Genomic DNA, 9,619 nt, shown 5'->3' with positions numbered 1-9,619 from the left:
GCTGAATGATAAACACCACCTCTTTCTTCAATGGGATACTGGGTTTGAGTAAGCAAACTGCTTTTCTGTTCATGATTTTAAGAGAATGCATCACAAATCTCTCTCTCTCAAAAGTTCAATGGGAAGCAAACATTGATTAGAGTGTTCTTTAAAATCTCAGCCAATTAAAGAGCTTCCACACCAATGCTGGAGGCAGAAAAAAGGCAAAGTTACTCTCATGCAAAAGTATTGGGATTAGAAAAAGTACCTCTATGAATCCTGACCTGTATTTTTGCTTTCCAAGTGTCTATTAATTTTAAAAATGTCTTCCTCTGGAATTTGTAGGTTAAGACTGGAATGGAGTTACTACAAAAAATATAATTATTATATAATTACAAAAGATATAATTATTATATATTTATGCTTAAATGGCAAAGTTTATTTCTTTAGCAGGAGCACAAATGTGCAAGAGAAGCTGTTTGATTTATTCCCTTGGTCCAGCCTATGTGAACTGTATACATTAAGATCCTTTATTCTGAAAACCAAACCAACCCCCATCAAGAACTGACTCTGCCACCCTAGGAGTTAATACAGAACACAGATAAATTCAGTGCTAGGCAAACCTGAAAAGGAGAATACCAGATTAAATCTGCAGTAGAGATCAGTTTTGAAAATAAAATCAGGTAAGAGTTGGGGGCAGTAATTATTATTTGCAGATTCCTAGACTTCAGGATTTTTTTTTTTTAATGTTGTAAAATCATCAATGACAAAATGCCAGAGCTTACTTTGGTTTGATCATAAAAATCTAAATTTAGGCCCTATCTTCTGTAAACCATACACATGATAGGTAAAATGTAGGAAATGGAAAAAACCCAAACCTGATAACAATGATAAACAAAATCTTATAGCAATTTTAGGATTTTATATGATTGAAAAATTCAATAGATCATGCCATACTATGGAAAAGACCTCTTAGACCATCAAGTTCAACCTTCAGGCACACCCTGATGCTCATAAATGACCAAGTCAAGCCAGGCAGCAGAATAAAACCAGGTTTTAAACCCCAAACAAGGGTCCAGTGCAGTCATTTTTCTCATGATCTAAACCAGACAGCATTCAGCACCAGCTGAGAGGAAACTCAGATCACATGGAATGATGTTATCAAATGGCATCAGCTGGAGAAGAGTTTTTATTGGTTGGGGTACGTGATATTTCCCTCTTGTTTCTCAGAATTCTGATTTTATTGTTTCATAAGGCACAGACAAGTTCCTGAGGTCAGACACTCTCCATCTGTTGCATTTGAGCAATACACAGAGAAGCCAACCCTGGAATCTTTGGGCACACTGAGGAAAGCAGCAGTGACACCAAAAAAAGGTAAATATTCTTAGCAAGCTGCTCCTCCCTTCAACTCTCTTCTGCACAGGTGAGGCGAAGTGTTGATTAAAAATAATACTTTTTTTTTTTTTAAAAAAAGCATTTTACAGTTCCATTGGGAAAATCCAATGGTTTTGATGCTTTGCAGTGTCAAGAGACAGGAGAAGCTCATTGAATTATGTATTTAAAAAGAGACTAAATAAGAAATATTTTGTGAAGCCATAAATGTGGCTGGGACATGGAAAACAGTAAACAGTGCAAGCTGCAGTAACCACTCTCAGAAAAGCCACAGTGTGCAGAAATACTGGATGATTAAACACAGCAGATTGAAGGGAAGGTATTCCAGGCCAGGAGTCCCAAAGCCTACATGAGGATAGGAACATTTTTAAAGCAATCTGAAAATGTTTTTATGGGGAATGCTGGCTTTTCATGTGCTCTCAGTCAGGGTCTGGGTGTTCAAGGTGATTCAGCAGAGCTTGATTTTCACGGGGTACTGGGGACTCCTTCAGATCTCACCTCCCAAAGGGCTGCCCAAAGGGGCATTTTGGGCAGCCCAAAAGGGGCATTTTGGGCACTCAAAAAGGGGCATTTTGGGCAGCACAAAAGGGCATTTTGGGCAGCCCAAAGGGCCATTTAGGGCACTCCAAAAGGGGCATTTTGGGCAGTCCAAAAGGGGCATTTTGGGCAGCCCAAAGGGGCATTTTGGGCAGCCCAAAGGGCCATTTAGGGCACTCCAAAAGGGGCATTTAGGGCAGTCCAAAAGGGGCATTTTGGGCACTCCAAAAGGGGCATTTAGGGCACTCCAAAAGGGGCATTTAGGGCAGCCCAAAGGGGCATTTTGGGCAGCACAAAGGGGCATTTTGACTGGAAGGTCCTGCCAGAGCCATGGGAGTGATCCTGGACCTTCCCCTCTCATTGAAGCTGTCGACTGGCTGTGGTGAATTTGAGGAAGATCAGTACCTTCAGCAGCTCAACTCAAACTTTGAGATCTCTCTTTCAAAAAACATGCTTCAATTGCATTCATTTCGACCAACTGCAATCCTCTGCAAGCTGCAGCTCATTAAGTTCCTACTTAAGCAAAGACTGGGCTTAAGTAGTTTGTGAAGATCTTAAAAGACATACAGTCTGATAATTAAAAAAAAAAAAAGTGTGGCAGCCTGACATGACTCAGCAGTCAAACATTTTCATTCAGAGCCATTTAGCATTAAAATTCAAACAGACTCAGGTGCCATTAGTTATTTATGAGGGAAAGAATCTCAATTAAGTATCCTTGATTTGTTCAGAATTCAAGTTACAACGAAGCTTTTATTTCCTTTTAATTGTAAGCAAACAGTGTTATTAGTGCTCAAGGCAGACAAAACAGCAGTATTATCCTTATTCATTCACCATTATTACTAAAAAGTAACAAGAAAAGGCAAAGAAGCCCCCCAACCTCAATCTCTTCCTCCACCCCTCAAGATATCCTTTCTAATCCTATAAAAGCATCTGTCTTTGATTTCAAGTGGAGTACCTGCTGTGCAGGATGCAATGCCAACCCAATTTGCCTGCAACAAAACCAAATGGGTTGAAATGAACTCTGCATTTTGAAGATGTTTTTGTTTAATCATCACCGCCACTCCTCTCTAATGAATACATTAATCAAGGAAAACTTGGAGCGCAAACGGAAAGGCTCATCTCCAGAAATGAAAAAACAAACATTAAAAAATAAATTAAAATCCTAATCTCCATCAGATCTGCCACCATTGTCAAATTCTGCCTCACTTCTCTTTGGCAGGGCTGGAAATGCATCTTCCTGAGGGTTGCTGGTCTTGGGTTTTGTGTTGCTGAAATGGTTCCCAAGGTATTAAGGAGCCTTTTATCCCAGCCCTGCGATCGAGGAAGAAGTCAGGATTCCTCAGCTCTGGCTTTTAAGGTCGTTTATTTTCTCTTATCTCTATCATTCTTTCTCTGATCCACTGAGATCTGTCCAGCAGGTCGGGTTGTGGCACACTGACCATCCTTGGGGCAGTGTTAATTTTTTACACTAAGAACTACGTGTACTTTATTAACAATAATTTCCCAATCCCTATCACCTGTGTTAGACAGTCTGTCTCTGTTCTAAACCAATCCAGAAGTGCCACCATCACAGCAGAAGATGGAGAACAAGAAGAAGAAGAAGGACAGGACACGCCCACATTCCTCCATCTTGCCTCTTGAACCCCCATTCTAAATCCCCAAAATTCTACTTTTTCACCCTGTGATAAATTCACTGTCATTCTACTCAAACCCTTGTGGCTTGTAAATCTTCACACAAAGTTGGGAATTGTTTCCATGGGTTGAAATCAAAGGCACAGGTGGTTTTGATTCCGTGCCAAGGTTTCTGAGCCCCCTGCCAGGGTCTTGAATTCTCCAGGGCAGCCAGAGGAATGTCCTGGGTGCTGGGAGATGTGGAGCAGGAGCAGGAGCAGCAGGAAGTGGAGGAGGAGGCAGGTGAGCAGCCAGCGCTCCGCTTGCAGCTGATTAATGGGCTGCTGCTCAGGATGTGCAGCCCTGAGCTTTCCTGACACCCCCCCAGATGTCCAGAATCCCACTTGGTTTTAAGGAAATGATAACAGCCCCCACTGCAGTGTCAGCAGCATGGAAAGGCCACGTGCATCATGTTTATTCTGAGCTGTGAAATGAATTTCTGTCAAAACTCGGAACAATTCGCCTTTTCCACCAGCCAGTGAGAGGCACAGGGCTTTGGCCTGAAGACAGAGTGGTTTTTAAAAATTAGGCTTTGTAAATGCTCATTTCTGACATAAATTCAGTCCCACCCATTATTTAGCTTATGATGTTCATCCGTGTTTTTGAAGTAGGTGTTGAAGATGAATTTGCATGGGAAAATACCAGCAGGGAAGAGGAGGAAAGGAGAGAACACCAGAGAACCAGAGAACACTGGCTTTTCTAGTCTGGTATTTACACCAGCTCCATCACCCAGGAAAAATTAAGGATTTGTTGAAATTTAACCATCGTGGTACACTGTAAAAAGCCAGTTATTTCACAAATAAAGTGGAGGTAATTCAATATAATTTGCTTGAATGTCAAATGCATTTTAGGTATTTTTTTTTTCCTTTCTGTGAGTTTGCCTTGTTGAAGTTGTCATACTCTTCCACAGAGGTAAAATTTAAAATCCATTACTTCTTTCTTGCTTCATTTGTGCTTCACATTTTTTTCCAAATGATTGAAGCATTTTGGCTGGTCACTGCCACCATGGCACCACATGCAAACCAGGGGAAAAGAATTGCTCTACCAAAGTTGCAGTGTTCCCTCAAAAGGCTTTGTTCCAGAGCTAGATCTTTTCCAGGAGGAATTATCACACTGCACTCCATTAAAAGATCATAAAACTTTTAAAGGCATTTTATGATTAGGCTAGTGACCTTTACTGGAGTTTCTCACATGGCTTCCACAAGTTTTATCTCAACATGGAAATGGTAAACAGCAGATAAACAATCATATTGTTTAAATGAATTTGTAATTTGACAACAAAATAAAGGCAGTCTTTCTTCTGTCAGATGGGCTAAGAGAAATGTAGTCATGTTACACAAAATTATAATAAATGAACTTTAAAATAAGTTAAGATTTTTATGTGCTCTCTCAATTCCTGGAGGGTTCATACCCTTTTTTAATATTTCTGAAAAAAATGAGGGAGCAGATTTGACCACACTGATGCAGAACAAAAAGACATTTTGCTGTTCTGATGCTGAGGTCAACTTGTGCCATTTTTGGAGTAACCAAGAGAGAAAAGGACAGTTTGATCTTCTGCATGGCTATACAACAAAATAAATATATGTATATACAATTATTTTAAATAGATTCCACTTAATTTAACAAATTAAATATATATATATATACACATTTAGTACAGATTTAGCAGGACAGGATAAGAAGCATCTCCCATCCTCTGATGGAAAGGTCTGGAAATCACAGTTATGCTATATTGTGACAACCACAGAACAGGTCTATTTTTATTTGTATATTTAAAAAAATCTATCTTGTTCAGAATCATTCCAGAAAAAAAAAAAAAACAGTCAGGAAAATGGGAGGCTCTGCTTCCACAACGAGCAGGGACTGAATCTGATCACTGCCAAGTTCAGAAAAGGGAAGGAGACAGCTCCTCTCAGCCTCATTACAGACGCCAGATGAACCAAGGTGCACATGCATTATGCATGAGGTAATTTGAAAAAGTTGTATAAAAAGTTCAAGTTGTGATTATTTGTCATCACTTAAAAAAAAAAAAAAATCCCTGTCACCACTAGCAATAACATTTATTTACCAGTTATTCCAGTGTTGTGCAGTCAAAAGAATAGCTCGTATTTTCTTTACTCTTTCTTCCAAATCCTCAATTTGAAAAGCAATTAAAAGATATCCCCAGATATTTGTCTGTGAGAGACTCAACTTCCCGATTTCTGTCGCTGATAGATACGGAGCAACATCACATAAGGGGAAGAAAAAGACGAGAGAAAACAAGTCATCCCAACCTTCTGTCAGACACTTTACAGCATAATGAGCTATGATGAAAAACAAGTCAAACGCTGGGAAAACAAGAAAGCTTGGAAATTTGATCTCCCTGACGGGATCGGGAGTAATTAATTGTAACCCGTGTGACCACTGGATGTCCCCACTGTTCCTGGAATGCTGCAATTCCCGGGCAGCTCCAAACCAGGGGAGCTGGCAGAGGGTGTGCAAGGACACACGGACACGGGGACAGGGGCACGATGATGATTCCTCCAGGTTCCAGCTGGATTCCTACAGAAATCCAATTCCCAAAGCACACGTGGGAGCAGGGCACACTCAGAAACACTCTTTGAATTCAGCTTCCACCAGGTTCACTCGGTGTCTGCTGGATGGTTAATAATGCAGCACTGAGTGGGGCTGGGTGACAGATCCTCAGAGGGAGCCTGGAAAGCAGAATTATTTCCGAGGAGATGTGAAGGAAGCCTGGATTAGAGCATGGGGCAGACAAAAAAGACCCTTGTGCCATAACAGGTGAGAGAAAAGGTGAGCAGGAGCAAGGATGCCAGCACAGGGCTGCTGAGAGCTGCCTGTCAAAAGCAGCCAAAAGAGCTGAAAAAACAAGGAGAACATCTGTAACACCCTGGGGTGCTCTTCATATCAAAGCTTTGAGGGCTTTGGTGGATGAAAGCTGGAGAAGGCAAAGGAAAACAAAAACAAACCCCAAAATACCCAGGAAGACTCCTTGTACACATCCTTCTTTGGAGGTCAGGCCATGAAAGGTTTAAGTTCATGTGAAGCTGTAGAAGCCAAGGTGTTAGCATCCACTCATTTTTATTTATTTCCAAATGTGACAAAAAGCTAGACCTGGCTCTTCCATCAGAGAAGACCCAAGTGCCTTGCTTACTGTGATGAAAAGGAAAGATCTTGTTGTGTTTTTAAAGGAAGGAACTTCCCACAAATAAATTCTAAAGTTAACTTCAAATCAACCACGTGTCTATTTTGTGGACTTTGAAAACTCCAGCTCCAGTAGCTTATGACTTATTTCATTGTTGTAATGAGAGGTTGCACCACAGAAAACACCAGATCTGTCCCCACCTCCTGTCATTAGCACAGCTCCCTGACTTTAGGTGTTGAACTACAAAGCTCTGGGAAGGGCAGCTGTGGCTCAGACAAAATAATATTTGAAAAGTGTGCACTCTGTGAAGGTGAAGTGCAGGATTATTCTCCCTCCTCCATCCAAAATCCCCTTCCTACTACTTGTAGAAACCTGATCAGGAAAGTGTCTGGTTTCACCTTGGGCTTCAAAAAGCAAGGCAGAAAAACCCCACCAGGAAAAGTACTGGCAGAAAGATATTAAAACCAAATGCAAACTGCAAACAAGCACCTGAATTGAACATTAAACTTGATCATACCAAACTGGTAATTAGGATTTTGTTTAGCTGTTGTTTGTATTCTGATTGGTTACAGGAGCTATTGGGACAGCAGAAACACAGAAGTAAAAGGATCTCTTTAACCTGGGTTCCTCAAAGGCTTTACTTAGAAGGCTTTTGTGTTTTGTCCTTTATTTCCCCCCTCCCAGTAAAAGGATGACTGGTCTGACACACTGGGGATATTCTTTTGTTCAGATTTCAGGTGTTCACAAAACAGAGCTGCTCTGAAAAGGCAGGGGTTTTTAGGGGAGAGCCCCGGGGGAGCAAAGTACATGAATATATTTGAATAATAAACTAATTTGAGGATTTAATGGTTTGCAATTAAATTAATTAGGCACTCAGGCTTACTGGACAGTGTCTTCAAGCTTGTTCCACTTGTTTTGAAGTGATGCATATGTACAAATGTGCCAGAAAACCTCCACAGCTTTTATTCCCTCCCCTTGATTTCATTTGTACTTTCATAGTGCAGACACTTCATACGGAGAATAAAATGGATAAAGTGATTTGCTGAGATTTCACAATAATGACAGTAAAAAATGTTGTTACCTGTTAGGCTGACTTCTGGTAGTCACCACTCTCTTTTGCAGCATGTTGTCTGACAGACAGAATTCATTGTGTACACTTCAGCCTCCCAAAAAGTGGAGTTACTATCAGGGCTCTTCATCCAAAGATCTGAGATTGCTTAAAAATGTCAGGGATGCTTTATGACAGCTGCTCAGATTCTGAGCAGTTTCTTTACAGCTTTTGGCTCTCAGAGAGGATAAGTAACATATCTAATCCTGAGACCTGATTACTTTTCCAGGTGTGAAAGGGAGACTGTGCACTCTCATTTTCAGACTCACTGTTGGAAAGCTGGCACCTCCTCACTCTCCAAACATCACAGCTCCACTTGACTCCAAGTTCAAGTCAAGTCAGAGGGCCCAGCACTCCTCAGTGCTCAGGTTTTTGCATCTTCATCAAGTGCTACAATTGCATAAGCCTTAACTATGGCTAACTTGTAAATTTAGGATAAAATAGTAGCAAAAGTTTAATTGCAACAAATAGTTAAAATCCCTTGAGCCAAATATTTTGGACACAGAAGTTCAGGATCCCATTTGGTCTCTTGGGCCTACAGCCCAGAGAAGGAAGAGTTAAATTACACTCAAGTAAGGAAAACAGGGATTATTGAGGCATTGCTGAGGATCCTCTCCAGTGCCTCCACAGCAAAGGTTTTGCCCATGCAAGCCAAAGACAATTGAATTAAAAGACAAAAGTATTAAAAGACACCCACAAAAGAAAAATAAAGACAAAATTTTGGCCAAGTTTAGTCATACCTTTATTCTGTGGCATTTTTTCCTTATCAGTCATTAATTTAGCAATGAAAAATTTGATGAGTTGCTGCATTGATCTCTGATGAATGTTTTAGCTAATCATCTGTGATTATATATAATTTGTGTCTCAAATGTTGTCCATCCTCAAACACACCCTGCCTTCCTAGAGCCCTGATAAACCAGAACAAGGCTGCCCAGTAAATCCTGTCTTGCACTAAGGAGTCTCACAAATTCAGTTTTGATTTTTGTAAACAGATTGCTCCTTGAGTTGTTATTATTAGTGTGAGCTGGACAGCTTGAATTAGAGAATAATTTATTCCCTGTGCATTTCTAATTACAGCAGAGAGGTTCACTCACTGACACACTTGTCCGTCTTGTTCTTTCCTGTCTTTCAGGCATGGCTGATTGCAGCTAAATAGACAGACCAGCACAAACTGCACGAGAAACACAACTCTGTCAAAAAAGGACTGAAGTGTTACCATTAATTATTCTGGACCATGTGCTCATTTACAACAGATCTAACACGAGAAATATTCTCAGAGGTGTCAAACAGCCTCAGTTTCATAGGTGCATGGGGGTGGCACTGACTCAATGTTTGACTGACTGGTAGCATGTGACCTGCCAGAGACCCTTGAAGCTTGGGGATTTCATGTGCAATTTGTGTTTCAGCATTCAATAGATAATTTAAATTGGGCCACTCTCTCTGAGAATTTCTGAAGGATCTACATGCCTGAGCCTGTGTCAGAACTGCACAAATAACTAAAAAAACCCAACAACCCCCCCCTGGAAAAGCAAACAAACAAACAAACCCTCCCCAAAACACTTATGAACATCTGTGCAAGTGATTGTTTGGAACTCACTGCATCTTAAAAAGGCTTGAAGAAAGTGAAAATGCCATTTACTAAAGAATGTTGAAAGGTAGGAGTAACAGTCACTGGGTGCATAGGAAGAGAGCTTGAAAACACTGAGGGAAAAGAACAAACCCCAAATCACCTTGCTTTAGTTAACCCTTGCTACAACAGAGGCTCTTGTTTTAAAGAATTGAACAGA

The sequence above is a fragment of the Haemorhous mexicanus genome, chromosome 5 (assembly GCF_027477595.1).
Source record: "Haemorhous mexicanus isolate bHaeMex1 chromosome 5, bHaeMex1.pri, whole genome shotgun sequence".
Taxonomy (NCBI): Eukaryota; Metazoa; Chordata; class Aves; order Passeriformes; family Fringillidae; genus Haemorhous; species Haemorhous mexicanus.
This window is presented reverse-complemented; position numbering follows the sequence as displayed.